The sequence below is a fragment of the Egretta garzetta genome, unplaced genomic scaffold, assembly GCF_000687185.1.
Source record: "Egretta garzetta isolate BGI_Z169 unplaced genomic scaffold, ASM68718v1 scaffold615, whole genome shotgun sequence".
In the NCBI taxonomy this organism is placed as follows: domain Eukaryota; kingdom Metazoa; phylum Chordata; class Aves; order Pelecaniformes; family Ardeidae; genus Egretta; species Egretta garzetta.
In genome coordinates this window covers 225,299-242,560 of record NW_009259857.1, presented here as the reverse complement: position 1 = coordinate 242,560, position 17,262 = coordinate 225,299, and positions in this window count along the sequence as shown.

Genomic DNA, 17,262 nt, shown 5'->3' with positions numbered 1-17,262 from the left:
TTTATATCTGACCTTGTTTATTAGAACTATTCTTACGATTTTTTTTCAAGATGGATACTCAGACCTTGCAGTATGATTTCTGCTCTGTTTATGTCTTTTAACTTGCTTTCGTTTTAATGAAATTGGCTAGGAAAATTAAATAATACAGTATAGGTTAATTGACAGATTGATTTTAATAATTTCTGGATTTTCTTCCAGTAATTTCTTTGAATAGCGTGAAGAAGTGAGGAATGAGAAAATTATGTTAGATCAATTCTGTGATACTAAGTTTGTCATCTGCATGTGATCTCTATAAGAAGCTAGAGACATGCTAGTGGTTTTGAGGTAATGCATACATTATGAGTAATTATGCTATATGTTTTGTAGAATAGTTTTTGAAAAGAGAGGTAAGAAGGAATAAATTTTAAATGAAGGAGAAAAAGAGGGACAGAGGTAGTTGCTTTTGAACAGCCTGGAGGAAGGAAGCAGTTTTGCTCCCTAGCTTTCCAGCCTAGCTTTGGATTAAAGTTCTAAGGTGAAGCAGGCAGGAGGAGGCCATGTCATCCTCTGCACCTCTGTAATTATGATGCACCTTCAGAATTCCAAAACCAAAAAGTAGCTAAGAGGAAGTCTTGTTATAAGAGTCCAGTTTTCTTGTAATTTTTAATTTAACCTTATAACCATGTTTAGGGACTTTGAACTGATGCCTCCTTTGATGAGCTGCACCAGCAGTGTGATTGTGAGAACAATTTCTTTCTTTTTGGCAAGCACGTATCCGTACCTCTGTGCATGCTTCCTGTAGGAAGGACAGCTCTGTGGTAATCTTCCACATCGTCACACTGGCTATTTACAGTTATTTTATGATCCCAAAGGATCAAATGGGTTGGTTGGGAGGCAGGAAAAGAGGAATACTGTGGACAGCAGAACTGCTTAGGATACAGTATTTGGTTAATGATCCCTTAGAATCTTCTGTTTCTTCCTAAACAACACATATCAGGAAGAGAGTTTGCATGATCAAGGGCATTGAAAGTATCTGAGGATCCAAAAGCAGATGCTTCATTAATATAATTGGAAATTTCATTTAGCATTGATACTCCAGCAGAAAGAACTCCCAGCAATACATGACAATCAAACATTTAGGAAAGAAAATTCTTTTTGACCATAAATATGGCAATCACTTCAGACCAATATGAGCAAAGATATTCTAACTAGGTACCTTCAGCCATTCCTTTTATCTAGAAGCAAAATTACTTATTTCTAAGGAAGCAATGTGTGTGTTTGTGTGAATGAGAGGAAAGATGAATTCTTTATTTCCCCCTACAGCTGACCATAGGAATCTCTGAAGTATGGAAATAACAACAATACACATTAGCTCTAACTACCACTGCAATGATAGTCTCCTGTAGGCCACCTGCTTTCTTAGGTTTCCTCTGCTGGATGAATATTGATAAATCAAGCATTTGAAGATTTTTCCATTGTAAATCCTAAATTTTAATTTTACCAGACTGTCCTTAAGAAATTGGTTTGCTTAAGAGTATCAAAACTACTTAGAGTTTTTATCCTACGAAATCCCAGTTCTGCTCAGAGAATGGACTAATTATGAATTTTGATTTGCAACTAACTTTTACCAGACTGTCCTTAAGAAATTGGTTTGCTCAAGGATATCAAAACTACTTAGAGGTTTTATCCTATGAAATCCCAGTTCTGCTCAGAGAATGGACTGAATTATGAATTTTGATTTGCAACTAAGACTGAAAAATTGATTTCACAATTATCATTCATTTTTTGAGCTATTATTTCCTAGATTTCTCAACTACTTTAGAGAGGTTATGCAATTGAAAGAAAAAAAGAAAAGCATTGATATCTGCCTACAGTAGAGGACAAACATGAAAGGGTTTGTGGACTCAATGAAACACCACAGTCCTTGTAGCTTGCCAGGGGATGTAGTCTATTACATTCTTAAGTCTTTATCCTGCTGTCTTAACATAATTTAATTCTTTGTTTCTTCAGGTGCATCACTATTTGTCACTTCAGTTACACTTTTTAGAACAACTATTAAATTATTTTCTTTCTTTTCCCTTTGTTCCTATACTAGGTGTTCAGTGTCTCTCAGCAGTCACTTCCTCCACTAATCCTATCACATTTGAATACCTAAGCAAAACTGGCTGATAGATCTCTTCTTGCTCTGCATACCATTTAAAAAACTCACTTTCTCCTAGTTTAGAATGCCTCTGATCTTTGATCCTGAAAAAGGGTCAGAGTACAAAAAATGAAAGCAGTCATTTTATAGTATTTCTCTCTCATCACTGGAAATTTCGGAACCTTTGTATCCAAACCCAGTCAAATTTGACAGAGTGGAAGCTGTCTCAGAGAAAGGTAAATCCTGACACATGGTGTGAAAATTCAGTAGAGAGGAAGATACAGGTCAGTATCACCCTGGAAAAGCCAAGTTTAACTCAGTTCTTGCACATGTTAGCTTGTTGGTGAAATAATCTATATCTTGGTCAACAGATTATTGCCAATTAACATATGCAAAACTCTGCCTCAGATGATTCTCAGTCCTTGATGTGTAGGATTCCTGCTTGGTGAAGGTTTTGTGATGGATATTTCTAGGTCTTTTTCCCTTGTAAGATCTTGAAAAGATAATAATAATAATAATTTTTTTTTTAACCTCGAAAGCCATGTTTTATTAGAATGTCAACCTAAAAACTTACCGGTTTAAATAGAAGACGCAAGTGACTAGGTAAAGCATGAAATAGAATAACAACAAAAAAAATGTATATACAAGTGGTCTTTTGCCCATGGTGTCATAGCAGAACAGATTCTTGCATCAAGGCTTGGTTTCAACCAGTTCCATGACTTTCTGAATTACAACACGCTCATTCCCCACCAAGCCACAGAAAGGTTCCTTTTGTCCCATTCTGACACTGTCCCTTTTTATTTTTAGTTTTTCTTTTTTATTATTTTTTTTTCCCCTACAGGCTTCTTGCTCACTCACTACACACTGTGACCTCTGTCCCCAGAGTCTGCTTAGCTCCTGCCTAAAGCAAGAGCAACCCTCAAGTCAAGTCTTTTTTCCCAGTCACTCTTTGCAAGGAAACTTAAAGGACAAACTGAGAACAAACATATAGTGTCTATCATATCTTATCAGCTAGGCATGCAGATAGAACAAGGAAGGAAAAGAGGATTACAGAAGTAAAGATGTTAGAGGGATAGTGGTGTGCATTTATGGGGCCTCAGATTTATTAATGCCTTTAGTAACAGAAGAACTTGTTATCGATAAATTATAGGGAAATCTGGATGAGGCAATATGGTCTTCAATTAAGAAGTTTTAGTAAATAGATTAAAAATTGAAAGAAGTACGAATCAGTAATAATTCACAGACCATACTTCTTGATGTTAGCTTTCTTTTGAAACTGTAGGTAGGAAAGTGTGTGATCTATGGAAAAGGGTAATTGGATGTTCTTCTATGAATAAAACTACCAAACGTAAATATAAAGATAATTATAAAAAATGCCCTCTGTTCTGAGACTTTATTGCCCTAAATGCTGAACCCTGAAAACCTCCTGCATCCTTCTTTCTTGCAAACTGTAGCTTACCATTAGAAGAAAATGACATCTCGACTGCTTTAGCCAAAGCTGTCTGAGTTTAGAGGTGTTTTAGCATGATTAGCAGCCTGCATTCTGCCACCCTATTACAGTAAAGTAACCGAGAGGAAAAGGTGAATGGGATATTCTTGCTGCTTTCTCGTAACTCAATTAACAGTAAATAGAATTAAGCTTGAAGAATTTTGTAATGTCCTGCAAAAACCAGATGAGTCTAGGCAGATAAAAGCAGCTGCTACAATATGCAGGAGCCAAGATTTTAGATGCAGGAATGTAATGATTCAGATCCACTTTATGACCTGTCGTTTGGCATGACAGCCCCGTTGAAGTTAACCAGCGCAATAAGATGCTGTATAATTCTCAGCTGACAGTTGCACCCTTGTAGTGGTGACCGATGCTGCTAACAAATGGTGCTGAAACATGAGAAACAACTTTGAATGTGCATTAACAGGTGATTCCAGAACAGCCAAAGAGCCAGAGGCACTGCATATGAACTTCGTCTAGAGAAACTGAAGAATAAAGATTCCTTGTGCCCTGTGAAAAATCAGGTGCAATTCAGCCAGGTTTAGGCAAAACAGAAAACAAAGTAAAAAGACATGCAGATTTGATTTAGGCCAATGTTTTGAAACATCCTTTTTTCCCCCCCTTTCAAACAAACAAAAAAAACCCCAACCCCACAAGCTGGATTCCTGATGCTTCTAACTGAAGAATTTGAGCTGCTTGGGTACCAAAAGTTCATCTGAAAGCTATGAGTGGCCAGCTATTTCCCTGACAAAAGAATTTGGTCTGTTACTTGTGCCACTCCCTCTCCCTCCCTCTGAAACTTTTCCAGGCATGTGGTTGATATCCTGTCTTGGGAATTATGAAGTAATTCCCAGTCTCTAGCTCTTAGCGTTTTTATCCTAAGTATCCAGTAATACTGGCATTTGTGCCTTAGTGTAAATACACTTTCATTTTATAGGTAATTGCCTATTGTATCTCACCAATAGAGGTATCTGTACAGTGGCATTTAGGATTTCCTTGCTGGTTACAGGGATGGACAAAACCAAAAGAAACATAGCACATCCACTTTAGAGTAGTATGTCAAGTGAAAAGAATTGCTCTAAAGCTGAGATGATCCCCAGAGCATACCGGTTCGGAATAGAAAAAGCAATAGAGCCTTGCATCCTGTAGTGTGAACAGCATTCTTATGATATATTCTGTTGTTCTTTGATACCTCCACTTTTATTCCCCCTCTCTACGTATGTAATTTATTGCTTTCTAGTAGGTGGAAGTGTGATGTTGCATAATTTGTTTAGATTTTCCAGGGGACTCATAAAATAGATTTCCTTCTTTTGTTTTATGGATAAGTACTAATTTATGTTTTTATCAGAATCTGAGTGACGCGTACTGAATGATGTATGATCTCCATCTAGTGCAAAAAGGCCCATAAACAGTGCTCTAAAACTAGCATCCCATTCTCATTTGTGAGATTATACACCTGCTGCAGCACAAGCAGCATTCAGTTGATTTGTAGCAGGATTTGCGGCTAAGACTGTTACTTGGCAGAGCTCATATGCTTCCTGCTTGTGAGGAACAGTGATGTCTCTAGGTCACCTGTAACCGCTGTCCTGGAGCTGCTGCCTTTTTAAGGCAGCATCTTAATACTGTGCCATGTAACTCAACCACTTAGCTAGGTCTGTTCTTTATGAAGATGTTCAGAGTTAAGTGCTCATTTACACGTGAAACACCGGTCACAAGGTTCAAAAGTGGTGTGATTCAACACAGTCTGTTAAAGTAACTCGGCTCCTGAATTTGAGAAGCCCTTTCTGTGAAAAATCTTTTTAGCAACTCGGGACTACTTGTCTCCTGACAAAGTTGGGAGTTTTCAGCCAACTGGTAGGTATGGCTTACCATAGAGTAATATGTGGCATCAAATTAATGCCAAATCAAATGAAAGATGATATGTATAGATAGTACTAGGAAAGCTTTGAGAGGGCTTCAGTTGCTTTGTGTGATGAAGTGCATATTGGGAAGAAAATGCGAGCTATGCAGTAAACTGTAATCTGCTTCACGAATAGTGATTGTCTGCCTAATACGAAAACCAGGTTTTATCATTGTTTAAATTACTCTTCTAATCTACTGACTGCAGTCAAGAGCACCCTGCTGTTGACCCCATTCCTACTTTACAGAGGGTCTGTGCAAGTGTTTTGGATTAAGGCTTTCCTATGCTTTCACACTTCTCATCACATTTATGCAAAACTTCCAGCTGCATGTTTAATTGATCTACATTTAAACACCTTCTCCACAGTGAAAAACATGTGCTTATGTGTCTCTTCACAAGTTCTCTTAGTAGACTTACGAATGCTAGGCAGGCTGTGCTATGCAGCTCCCAAACTGATAGGCTACTGCAGAGGAAGGATGAGGAATTTTTTGCACCAGTTTATGAGTGAAGGTCTTGTGAGTATTATGTATTCAGAAGGGAACTGAACTTAGCTTTCAAAGCACTCTCTATATACAGCAAACTCACAAATTCAAGCAGTTCAATAGCACTGGAAAATATGTCTGGGTGAGTGTTTTCCATTAACATCTGAGTTCAAGTCATTACATTTGCTGAGTGGAAGTTGTCCCAGTATTTGGTCAGTCTCCATCAACCTGTGGATTTTAGGAGCACCAGACTGGGTTGTACTTGAGGGATAGAGGCCATCGAGAAAAGAATGCTCATCAGTATATTTAAAAAAAAAGAAAAAAATATTTAAAGGAAATTATGAAATGGAGGAAAACATGCCTTCCACTCAGAAGTTGTTATCAGTTATTAATTTATTAACTCAGTGCAAGTTACTAACTTTCTCTAATAAGTTTGGTTTAATACCTCTAAAAAAATCAAATTCCATTTTCTTGCCCTCTGTTGACATGTTTCCTGTACTGTGTGGGACAGATTCTGTTCTGCGCTAAAGACAAAACTTGGATTGTTTTGACATTAATCTTAACTAGGATAGTGCTAGCACCAGCTTGCTATTTAGAAAGAAAGAAAAAAAAAGTTATGAAAACCACACTTCTGAGTGATTTTATAATGCCTTGGAGGACAAAATATTTTCCAACAGTATCCTGGGGTGTCAAACATTAATGCCCTTAGTCATAAGCACACTGTATCATTTTGGTTTTAATCACAGTTGCAAGCACTTCACACCTCGTTAGTGCTTTTGAATCTAAAGCTGCATACGGATGACTGTGCTGTAACTTGGAGCAGCAGCGATGAGATAGAAGAAACATTTTGGGGTTTAGAATCCTTAAAACATTCTTTATCTTGTCTGTCCTTTACTTTACAAAGAGAACATTGTCTGCAATCCCTGTGAGAAAGGTTAGCGTCAGAGTTTCAGGGAGGATGGAGGACAGTTGCACTTGGTTTTTAAAGGCGGTTACAAAGAGAACAGCTTTGAGGGGAAAGGGTTGCTTTTGTATGCAGAGGAATGATTTGTTGATTCCTGGAAAGGTATGCTTGCAATGAGTAGAGATGTCTATCTAGAGCTATGAACCACATTTTGAATAACCAGAAAAAGGAAATCAAAGATTTTTGGATGTTGTTTGTGCTGGATCCTTACCAACATACTTTAACTTGGTCAGCCCTGAACTGGTCAGGCAGTTGGACTAGATGATCATTGTAGGTCCCTTCCAACTGAAATTATTCTGTTCTATTCTAGAGAGGATCTTCCAAAACAGTTAGATCTCTTTCCAAAGTCCAGTTTTAAAACAGCACTATTGAAGACTTACCTTTTTCATTTGTGGGATAGATCGTATTGTGTTGGTATTTATTTATTTCCGCTAGATGGGGGCCAAAGTTCTCATTTTCCTTGGTTTTTGCTAATCACTGACTCTATTGGAAAACATTATCAAGCTGAAAAAATGCTTCATCTAATCAGTGGGGAATCTTCTGAAAAGTTTATCTGGCCTGATTTTTTTATACCACGGTCAGCTTGTGCATACAGAAAAGGATGTAGTTAGTCCTTGTCATTTTCCTGAACACATCTATAAGCAAATGAACTCATTTCTGGAAGCAGGAGTTAGTATTTCCTCTTAGAACTTTGAACTGCATATATAGTGTAGAGGATTGCTAACTATATGCTAGGAAAAAAAAAATCTGGAAAGAAGGTGCTTGCAGTATACACTCGTGAATTTAACACAGACTATGATTGTGATCCTTTTCAGCAGTTCTGAATGCAGCTAGGGGAGGGACAGGAGCTGTGAATGTCTGTTAGTACTCCTGGTGTGAGCTTAAAGCAAAATGCTTCTTGGGACTAAAAAAATGTTATTCATTGTCTGTGTTCATGCAACTACGTACTCATTGTCTCCAGAGTCAAAATAGCAGAAACATAACCCTACCTCTGAAAATAAAAAAATGACTTGTTAATGTTTGGTTTCTCATGCCATGACACAAAACTATGACACAGCTACTGTTTTATTCGGCTCTGCTCTTGGTCCCCTCGGTCACTGTGGACAACTTACGTAGCCCCTTAGTCTCTATTCGTGCCTCCACTGATGCTTCATGTTCTAGTTTCCCTAGTGTAATGGTGACAATTATTGTTGTCTTAGGAAGGAGGGAAAGACCTTTCCAGAGACCTGGGTAGGCTGGTAGAATGTTTTCATGTGGCAGAAGTTATACTCGGATAACTTCGTTACACATGCACTGCCCTCAAAGATGTTCTGATTCAAGGAGAGCATACACATAAATCTTCTGTTATTGAATCTTGTGTACTGAAACATATTAGAATGGTTTGTCTGGTTTTCCCCTTGAAACTTTAAATGTTGCAATGCACAGAAAGAAGAGAATTAGTCGTGAAGCATTAAACACAGAAGTGTTTATATAATATGATGGAGGTTTTCCCTGTGCTCAAGTGATTCAATCATTGATTCTGTTGTTGTTCAGTAGGGTTTTTAACCTTTTCTAGTGGAAGAGATCTTTTACATCTCTTCCCTTTTAAGTTCATGTACATTTTATACGTGCGATGCGAGATGGGAAAGACTGTGGGTAACATAAACAACTAAATCTATCTGCATGTCCTTGGAATGTCTGAGAAAAACAGATGCTTAGGGCTTAATTCTAAAAGATTGAACATCAGGTGTTAATTTTGATATTGCAAGCTTGGAAATTCTACATCTGTGCAAGCAAGTTTTGCAATTGTAAAGCAAACCCACTCTATGTCTGATATTATATTGATCCTTTACTATACACTTGTAAATGCTGGGGTTTTTGACAAATGTATTTTGCAAACATAAAGTAGCTCTCAGTATGAAAAAATGTGGCTTTAGATAATACTATAGAATGAAATATATGGGAGTCTTGGAAGAGACATGCAGCTGCAGCTTCTGTCAGCAGAAGTTGCTGGTAATAAATGAGAAGAATGTGAATGATTGATTTGCTTTACAAGAGGGACTGTTGTAGGTAGGTAGGGTGCTCTGCAAAATCATAGACCCTGCATCTGTAATAGATCAGAGGTAGGTCGCAATAACAGGTAATGAGCTGTGGAACCACTGATCTTAACTGTCAAGTGCTTAGCAGGTAACAGAGGAGCAGAGAGAGCGCTTTAATATTTGGGCACAGAAAAAACCTACATATATTTATATATTAAGAAGTCACAGTGCACTGATAATTCCTTGATCAAATTGTACAATTCACAATTCCATTTCAAATCCAGGATAAAGTTTCTGTTGGACAGAAACCTGACTACGTTAGTATAGTTCTGAGGCTTCTGTTTAACAGAAGGCCTTATAGAAGGGAAAGATATTTGTCACTGAGACCACAAAAAATTTATGTTGGGATCTTAAACTCAGATATAACCTTCTGAGCTTGTAATGTGAACTGAAAAGCGTTCTAAATTACTTTTGCCTGCAAACAGATTTGATAAGGTGCCGGAAAGCAGATGTTTGATTGCATAAAATAAGTGAGTCACCAACTTTAAAGACATAAAAAAAAGATGAATATGATGCAGGGATGAGATAGGCTATGCACGCCACAGTACTGAAATTTGATCTCAATGCAACACTTGGGATTTAAGCTGCCTGGAGCAATTTGCAGCATGCATATTTGTTACCTAATTTCCCTTGTGTTTTCTGAGAACAAGTAAGAGTTAAAAGGTGCTCACTAAACTTCGAAGTGGGTTTGGCAAGTTCTCAGTTCTTTGCTTTTCATATTAGCTAGTTTATCTTGACAGTTACCCATCAGATGCTTCACAAGAAAATGCATCCTTACAATGTTTATCCAGTCATAGTGTGCTCATGAACCATCACCTATGAAGGGGACAAAAAAAAACAGAGAGAAAGAAAGGACAAAAGTTGAAATATCATGGGTCACATTTGCCTGGCATAACTTTTATTTCCTTCAGTGAAATTACCTGGTGCAATTTGTTCAAATAGTAGAAAGAATGTCAAAGTGTGCATCTGTGGAAGCCTGGCTTAAGACTACATACAAATAATGGTATAAAGAGTAACAATGACCATGAAAAACCAGTACAAGGTCTTGATGACTTTTTGTATTAACATAAAAGAAATACTGGTTTTATTCTTACTTATGGGAAAGCATATAAAGAGGGGTACAGACTGACATCTGAATTATGAGAAGAAGAGTGGCAGAGTTAGTTTATGAAACTTCGAAGCATAAATGAAAAATGGGGAAAAACATTTAGGAGGAAATGAGAGAAAATTCTTCCATGAAGAGGTTAATGGGAAGTAAGCACGATGAGGACAAGGGAAGAGAATACAAAACTGTCTACCCACATCTCATTCCACTTCCTTCATATATCAATATCTGGCAAATGAAATGGCAAAATTAGTTTTGAAAAGAGACAGTTTAAGTTACATTAATGGGAAAAGATCTGTTTATATTATTGTGCTTGAGGAAAGGACAGGCTTGTGGAATACTCCTGGTTAAATGAATCAGCTAATTAAATGCTAGCACTCCTAAATATTCAATTATTAATATATCTGATGTTGACTTTGTCTCTATGAAATGCATTTGCTGTTCTAGACAGGATAGATCAGAACAGATAGGTAACCAGGGCAGAGCAGCTGGTAGATATCTATCTGTATGGAAATGGTTTATTTTGTATGTCAGAGTGAGAGGGAGCTTTTTTTCTTTTGTTAGGACATGTTTTTCTTGTTGCAGAAGATTCACTGTTCCATGAGAGTGAAATAAGTAAAAAGCAGAGAGAGGAAAGACCATGGAAACAGAAATAGAAGGGGGTGGGGGCAGATTTTTCATGAGACAAGAAACATTTATTGGAATAAAAGTAACAAAAATAAAAAGGCTTTAAAAGAAAACTTACAGAGTACTTCAGCTGTGCTTCCAGCAATATTACCAATATACAGAGGAATCTTTTTTACATATTGATTCTTAGAACTGGAAGTTCTTAAGGGAATGGGTTGCTCCTAGAAAAAATGCACAGCCCTACAGGAAAAAGAACCTTCTTTCTTAAACTCAGATGGAGTTCAAAGCACGTTTATCTTTTGGCAGTGTAAAAACATAATTGGATTCAGCCTTTCAGCTCAAGAGAATCTCCAAGAGAAGACTTTTATTCACATGTGAATCAAAGTGCATTTATCTTTAGCCACATACAAACTGCTCAACCCAGCTTTTTGGACTAAGTGTCCTTTTCCAGGGAACTAGGAACATTGAGAGCAGAAACAGCGTTTAAAGTAACTCTTGTTGCAAAGTGGAAGCGTATGCCTGGGCCAAAAGTCAGTCCATTGTCAGCAAGATTCCCCATAGCTGAGGACAGCGATGGTAGCACTCTGAAGGATGTAAGAATAAGTCTTTTCTCAAAAAATGAGAGAAATATTTCTCATACTCAGAACACTGCTAGGATTGTAAATAAAAAGTGCAGGTAATAAAACACTCAAGTAATTCAGCAAAGTGTGTACAGAGAAAATACACTGAAAAATTTCATGTTTGAAGTTACTTTGGTTGAATGGGGAAGAATAAAATCACCTTAAGTATTAGAAATAAAATGCTATTAAAGTAAACACATGAAAACAAATTAAAAAATTATGATTAAAAGAGTTTAGGGAGATAACAAAGGGTATACCAGCAATTCCTAAAGAAGTTTTTATAGTATTTACTTTCTTATTCTGACATTCTAATTCTGTGTTGTACTCTAAAGACTGTGTTTTGAAACACTTGAATAATATTAATGTTAGGGATTGGTTGGGGTTTGAGGTATTTGGTTTATTAGTTTGGTTTTGTTTTTTTTTTCTTTTTAATAATGGGTCTTTGCATTACAGTATTACATGAGAGGTGCACAGACCAAACCCAATATATTGTTCTGAGTGTTCTGGATCACAGGACAAAGTGATGATCCTTTCCCAGAAATCTCTCAGGTGGAGACAAGAGATAGGTGTATGTACTGAGGAGTTAAAGGAAGTAATAAGGAAAAATTCATAGATATTAGAAAATAGAAATAATTTTTTCTTAAATTACTATTTTCTTACTATTAAATTGCAAAATATGACAGTGACTAGGCTGCTGGTAAGCCTAATTGGTCAGTTTGGTTTCTCAGGGCAGCCTCATAGGTTTTGATGATTCTTTTCAAACCCTGTGTGTTATTGTCTGCTTTTTTTGTTCAAAGCAATAAGACAACTGTTAATAGAGGTATAATTCTCACACAGTAATGCACATACCAATGAGCCCATGGGTAGTTTTGCAGGTCTGATCAAGAAAAATGAAAATAACACACATGTACACAGATTAGAATGGTTCATCTTTCTCTTTTTCTGTTTTAAAAATCAATCTACTTTATAAAAGCAGGACTGAACTTCCTGATGGGCTTGATTCATCTGAGACAGAGAATGATTATTACAGGTGTGACCTATAGATGCTGAGCCACCTGTGAAACTTTGCAACTGGTTTAATAAAACAGAAAATTATTCAAAATTGTTTACATGATTTTCAGAAAAATCATATCCAAGCAAATTCCAGCTTGTTAACTAATGCAGTTTTTCTTCACGGCTTTGTCTTCTGATTATTTTGCGTGCCAAAATGAAATTAATGTTTCATGTTTATATTGTGTCTTATTTAACTTCTCTTTCTTAGGCTTTTGGAGTCCAATGCAGAAAGATGGTCAAGAGCAACTTTACACAGCATACCTTTAGGGGTAGAATAGTTGCAGCCATTAAATTGCTCCTTCAGGATCTCTTGTTCATCTGATTGAAAGTAATTATTTGTTTCAAAGGTCAAACATTGCTTGTGGCAGGGACCATAACATGTTTCTTTCACTTAGTTAGGATGGAGGTGCCTTAACTACAAGCCTGAAAACACATTCATTTCTATGTTTTATCTCTAGCCTGATAGATCTTCATTCCTATCTGCAGGAATAGGAATGCCCTTTGTTCAGCTGAAGGAAATGTGGAAAATGTCTGATTAGCTCTGATTCGTAGTGATAAATCTGATTACCCTCTACTGATTTATAGATCAAGCCTAAGAGTCAGTCTACAGAGATGAGTAAAAATTTCCACACTCACAGTCTCCATTACTTCTTGGAACCGCAATGTACTGACTTCCTTATTTTTGATATAACTTCTATTGCTTTCCTTCTAGTTATTATACGGCATCTTACATAAAACCTCTTTTTACACCCCTTTTATTCTTTTGCTTTAAGGCATAACATGTTTTATGTACAATTTAAGTTTCTGATTGGGATTACTTTTGCATTTCTCTCATTGGTATTGTTTCCATTCATCCACATCTATATGTGTCACATCTCATCTTACTTCAGTCACCTTTTTTTTGAGCCTCCTCCTAGGTTCCTATTTTGTTTTATCTTTCTATCTGTGTAGTTTGTTTCTCTGGGTCTTACATACTTCTGTCTTATTCCTGGTCTCCAACTGAAGTAATTGCTACCCAGTTTTTACTTATTTAGGTTTTGACATATTTAATGATGTCTCAGATGCATCCTTTTTGCTGTTGCCCAGCTGGTTTCTGAGTTTTTGTTCAGAAAAAAGAAGGGAGGTACATTTATTTTGGTTTTTTTTTTTATCTTTTCAATTGAAACTACATTTTTCTTCTTTCTTTCTTTTTTTTTTTTAAATGTAGATTGTACATGCAGCAGTGGTATTGTGTTGAACAATCATTCTCCTCTTGTTCTTGGCAGTTTTACTTACTGCCTCAGCTGGATGATATATAGAAGATGGGATTAGGTCTAATGTATGTATATATTATTCGTGTGAAGAGTACTGATAGAGAAACTGTTATTTGCCTTCCCTTTTTTATATCATATATGAGTTTTCATCAATTCCTTTTACTTTCCAGGGTTTTTACTTTTTTGTCTTAGAGCTGACTCCTCATTACACTTCTCCCTATTTACTGCCATTTGTACTTCTCTGCTCTTGTTTCTATTATTTAGTATTATTGTCAAATCACAGTTTTAAGGCAAAATTTGAAGAAAACCATACTTCTGAAAGTATATCTTCTGTGTTTCCAGATATGCTGCTGTAAATCTAACATCTTAACATTTCTACCTTCAATAGCTTCTGTAATTCTTGCTCAGCTTATATGACAAAATATTAACTGCAGACATTATTGGTTTAACTTGGTGTCTATAGTGTTAGCTTGACTCTGTGAAACCACCATGACAGTTCTGAAGTTGGCACTTCATGAAAATCTAAGATAAAATGTTGGTGCACTGTCTTAAATATCTACTGGTAACAAAATTTCTCAACCAGTTTTTAGATGTTATTTAGCTGATAATTCATGATCCATTTTTGTATTTTCTCTAGGTTTTTTAATAATGAAGAGCTAAGTTTGTTTTTTAAAAAAGATTTGTAGTTTTGGAAGTAGCACAGAATATGTTACTTTAATCAATTCTTATTACAAATATACTCAGACTCCATTGCAGTGGTGAATTGCTCTCTTCACATAGGAAAGAATGATTTTCTGTTAATTAGTGTGCTGTGTAACAGGCCACATTGGATAGAAATGTTTGAACAAACCCTTTTCTTAAAACAGTTGACTGTGATCTTAAATACTGAAGAGATAGGTAAGATCCCAACATTCACAGCCCACATCAAAAGATTTGTGGGTAAAGGAGAAGTCTGGCTAGACCAGCTCTGAACCCCCAAAATATGCTCACTCGTAAGCAGATAGCATGGAGTTTCTTTATTTTATATAAATCAATAAAATTATTTCAAGAGACCCAAATAAGTTCTGGTATGTCCGTTGTTATTCAGAAAGCCACGATGACTCTATCGATTCAGAAAAACAAAATTTTTGCCATAAGCAAAATGACTGCACAAATTTGATGCCAAGAATTAAATAGAATGCAAAACTGGTAATCCAGCCTGGGTCAATTTAGAAGAGATACCTACTTCCTAGAAGATCATCCATTCAGCCATAAAGACACACTTATAATAGAGTATTTCCTATGGTTTTTTTAAGACTACTGCCTACAGGAAGCTCAGCTGCCATTCACCCAAAACGACAAATCTAAACTTAAGTTTCCTAAGTTTTGGCTCCTTGACAGAAGTGATGTGCAGCCAGGCTTGCAAAGGAGTTCACAGAGTTCCCCTTTGTTGTTGGTGGTGTGTTGTTGGGGTTTTTTTAAATTTGTCTCTCTTATGTAATGTAAGAACTCCTTCACCTTTGAGTTTCTGTACTGAAACTCAAACGATATGTGCTGTAGAAAAGTGAAAACCTGTCTTTATTTAAACATGAACAAGGAGTTATTCTGAGGATGTTAAATCCACCATATTAACACAACTGAAATTCACAGAATCACAGAATTTTTGAGGTTTGGAAGTGACCTCTTGAGATCACCTAGGTCACTCCATGACTTCCACCTCTCAAACAGGGTCAGCTAGAGGAGGTTGTCCAGGACATGTCCAGTCAGGCTTTGAATATTTACAAAAGTGGAGAATCCACAACTTCTCTGGGTAAACCTGTCTTTATCTTTGACCACCACCACTTTTTCTCATGTTCAGATGGAATTTTGTGGTTTTTAGTTCATGCCTATTGACCAATTCTATCCTTGATGAAGTCACTTGAATCTCAGGCACACATTAATTGCAAGGACAGAAAAGTAAAGATACTTATATTCATCTGGTATTTCCTCTAGGGTTATAGGTTGTGTGGAATTTCTTTTACTTTCTTCCAGTCCTTTTTAACCAGTAAATCTGGATACAGGGAGAAATTGAAATTAGGATTACTAAATCCTAGTCAATTGTATTAGAGACGTATTCACAGAACAAAACACATTAGTTCCAAAACCACAGGTTTTTCAGTATCTTAACTCATAATAGGTACCAATGGTTTAACACATCCTCCCTTAGCTGTCTCCTCTTTCATGCTCCCTGAAAGAGATGAATTCCAGAAATATGTAAAACTTCTAATTGCAGGACAACAGTAAAAAAACCTCTTCAAAATTACACATATTCTCTGAGTGCTTCTGACAAACAACATAGAAACCAAGTGGGTGCAATGTCTTAAAGCATGATTCACAACCTTAGCACAAAAAGAAAAAAAAAGATTAAAGAATAAAGGCAGGATAATACATTTGTTTATTGTTGTACTTATGGTTCAAGTTCAGCAAGAGATATAAAGTAAGGTAATGCACATCTTTTTCTAGACTCCCCCTCCTCCTCTTAATCTGCATTGTCATAAATCATTGTGTCGGCCTAAAATATTGAGGGTGACTTTGGGCAGCTGTCTAGCTGTACAGCAGAGATGGACCAACCTGCTTAAGAGACTTGGCAGTTAGCAGGTATTGATTTATGTCGAATTCAACAATATTGTCACAGACCTACTGCTGTAGTTATATTTTGGATTTATTCCTGTAAAAAATCTCTGCATCTCCTTTTGTCAAGGCAAGGTTTTTCAAGATCCTTGACTGAAAATAGTCTCATCTGATTTCCAAAGGAGTAAGTATGAGCTGATGTTGAGCTTTTCTAAACACACAGACCTGCCTTGGAGATTATGTGAGATTAGCAGAACAGCTTGAAGAAGAGCCTTGGAGGCAGCAATGGGTTCCATTCTCTGAAACCATACATGCTCTGTGTTTCTTTCCATCCATGCAATGGCTTCCTGGGGGCACCATATTGGTTTGGCAGAGCCATGTACTGCACAACTTTAGGGAGTCAGGGCAATAAGGACCATTCTGCCTCTGAGGTCTTGTATTTACATGTAGTGTAGACCAACTGCCTTCTCTATCATCTCTGGAAAAAAGTATGCAAGGTACAGTTTTCTTAGTTTGTCACTCTGAGGAGTAATGAAGCTTTTCCATCTCTCTGTCGCTCAACACAACTAGCATCATGGTTTTACACTAAGGTAAATATGATGTCTGAAATCTCATATGGCACCTGGTAATGGGTGGGAATCCCATTTTTTGGGTGGGATTCAAGACTGACACCTAATGTTAGTGGTGTTTGACTCCTTGTGGCAATAGTAGGAATTAGACACCTAGCACATATGTAGACTTCTAACTATAGTCCCATCCAAGAAATGTCTCTCTGTTTATAGCCATTTATGTGTCCTGCATATGACTTCTGAATCTGGCCCACTTACTGTTGGTGACACAAGCTTGAGTATAAACTTCACATCATGTATCTGACTTAGATTTTGGTTTTCTGAGGAAAAAATATTTAAACTTTTTCCTACTATATTATTACATTATGTCAAAATGCACTGTCATAGTCACTTGCTGCTCAGCTGCAATGATAA